Below are 2,724 nucleotides of genomic sequence, written 5' to 3'. Positions count from 1 at the left end.
CCATGTGACACATCAAACTTATTGGTAATGTCACAAGAACAACAATGGTGTGCTTGGTTTCAACGTAACTTTATTCTTTCATGAGTTATTTACAAGTTTCTGACCACTTATAAAATGTGTGCAATGTGCTGCCCATTGTGTTGGATTGTCAATGCAACCCTCTTCTCCCACTCTTCACACACTGATAGCAACACCGCAGGAGAAATGCCAGCACAGGCATCCAGTATCCGTAGTTTCAGGTGCTGCACATCTTGTATCTTCACACCATAGACAATTGCCTTCAGATGACCCCAAAGATAAAAGTCTAAGGGGGTCAGAGCGGGAGACCTTGGGGGCCATTCAACTGGCCCACGACGACCAATCCACTTTCAGGGAAACTGTTCATCTAGGAATGCTCGGACCTGGTACCCATAATGTTTCCAGCAAGATTGTGCAAAAACTCAGGGAACGTGCCAGCTTCAGTGCAGCAAGGGTTTTGTTTGTCAACTAGCAGCTGGTTCATTTGTGCTGCCAGGTGCTCGTGGAGTGCAGTCAGCTTCTTCAGCCAGTAGGCGTGAACCATGTCAGGGCCTGGTGCTGTCCAACTCTTCATACTGGAGATATCTGCCACTGTGATGGTTACTGGACCCTGTTCGGGGAGGTCGCTGTGGTCTGCCCTCAGATCCACTAGCCACTGAGCATTGCCTTTATGGGTTGCGTCCTTCTCCCATATGCTCTTCCAGTATTGTTCTGCCCGCAGCCTTGGTGTTCTCATATTGTTCCCCTGCCACTGAGAGTACACCTTGGCTGGTTCTTGCCTTCTATCTCTCTGGTGTACCTCTTCAAGCGGCTGGCCAAGGCTGTGAGTCGTTGCTTGGACAGCTTCCTGTACTTCTTAGGCACCTTCCTCATCGCGCCTTTCTGCAACTCCGATAGTTGGCTTCGTGCTACCTTGATCTTAGCCTCTAGCCTCCTTCTCCATGGAGGGTACTGCCCCTTGTGGCTGTTCAACTTGTAGCCAAGCATCTCAATGATCACTGCTGCCATATTGTAGATCAGCTTGTTAGTGTCGGTAATCGTGGTTGTAGGTATCGTCCGTAGTGCTGCATTAACATCATCTAGCAGACCTTCTGAGGGTACTTCACGTAATCTTGGTAACCGGCTACGGGGGGTCCAGGTTTCAAGCTTGGCCATGATCCTATCTTTCAGGTCAGTTCCTCGACGTCCCAGGGCTAGCGATTTTTCCAGTCGGGCTACCAAAATCTATCTCTTCCCTGCCTGTCGGCCTATCGTAGGAAGGAAAAATATATGTCAATGCTTTTGCATTCTTTCGGAAATGTAGCTGGGTAATTATGTCATTGGCATCGGTGAGCCACTGTCAATATGTGACATATTGAAGTCGCGTTTGAATTTGCGCTTGTTTTTTGCTTTCACTTTGCAATCGCGCGAACTGTGTATAGAGAGCGACAGCACTGATTGGTGAGTGATGATAATTTGTGCACCAATTCCTCTGACATTGTCTTATCAATCGTTAGCTTACTATGCAAACATGACAAGTGAAATCTCCCGCAGCTTAAACATGTGAGAGGTTGATCGCAGAGAATCGCTGAGCTTATGTGAGTCCGTGTGTAAAAGCAGCAGGATATATATTTCAGTTCTGCTGAGCCAAATAAGACAGGTCAGGGTGAAGAAGTGACAGCCAAAGAAAAGCTTACCACAAAACGGAGAAGTTATGACAAATCAGACTATAAGGCAAAAAGAAAGTGCAGCTTTATGGTTTCATGGACAAAAGAATTTCTGTGGCTGCAATATGACGAGCTAAATAACCAGGGCTGCACATAAGTGGTCCGCAGGTGCGCATTCGCTGTCAAAATAAAAAACGTGCACAAGATAAGAAGTTGCAACGCGTGTTTGCGTACATAAGATTTTCAGGAAGAGGACAGACATTTGTTTAGAACTCTTAAAGATGTCGAAGAAGCTCCTTTAAGCAATTACTGTGATGTTCCTCCACCTCCAAAGAAATGTCAGGAGTCCGAACCACAAAAGAAGCGCGTATACTCGGAAAAGTGGTTGCAGGAGGTGAGCTGGCTTCAAACAAATGATGAACGCACAGAGATGTGGTGCAGAATGTGCCGTGAAAATTTAATAAATGACAAATTAAAAAGGCATGAACATTTTTTTTGTATCGAAAAAATATCGAACGGTGACACCAAAGTATCGAACCGAACCTGTATCGTTGCACCCCTAATATATATATATATATATATATATATATATATATATACTTTATATACATAAAGTTGTGTTTTCAAAATGGGAGTTCAGGTTATTTTTACTTCTAATAGTGTTAACATACTACACAGGTGACCACAGTGCACATGTCTGCTGTCGGTCACAGTGGTCCAAGGGACGCTCAGGGAGTTAGTGTGTTCGCTCACACACGTGAAAAATTAGAGCGAACATTGGTGATGACATCGTTCTTACAGCATCAACACAGTAATTTAAATCACACTTATGACAAAGGAGATCCTTGAACACAAATTAGCCTGATATGAAAATGTTTGTGTGCTGGTTTGATTCCAGTCTCATGGAGAGGGCGGGGCTTATGTCCTATACTGCAGCCGGACATAAGGGGGCGATAGAGACGCTTGTCTTTTGTCAGATGTTTTGTCAACCGTCGAAGAAGAAGAAGAAGAGCGGAAGCCAGGGAGCGGAATTCAAAAGAGAAGGTGAGTTCTGTCCGTT

General features: G+C 45.0%; 1 protein-coding gene across 1 annotated transcript in view; it reads left to right on the top strand.

Annotated features, from left to right (window-relative positions):
- The first annotated feature begins 2,616 nt into the window (after positions 1-2,616).
- ppp1r35 (protein phosphatase 1, regulatory subunit 35) overlaps positions 2,617-2,724 on the top strand; it is a 10,295-nt gene continuing 10,187 nt past the window's right edge. Inside the window, exon 1 of the mRNA XM_085269866.1 lies at positions 2,617-2,708. The gene's annotated coding sequence lies outside the window, so the exon portion shown is untranslated. The remainder of the gene's footprint in view (positions 2,709-2,724) is intronic.

Source organism: Mchenga conophoros, linkage group LG4, assembly GCF_057382185.1.
Source record: "Mchenga conophoros isolate Kocher_MC1m ecotype Shallow Benthic linkage group LG4, M_conophoros_male_GT1.1, whole genome shotgun sequence".
Lineage (NCBI taxonomy): Eukaryota > Metazoa > Chordata > Actinopteri > Cichliformes > Cichlidae > Mchenga > Mchenga conophoros.
The sequence above is the reverse complement of the archived record's forward strand: the minus strand, read 5'-3'. Positions and strand labels throughout refer to the sequence as shown.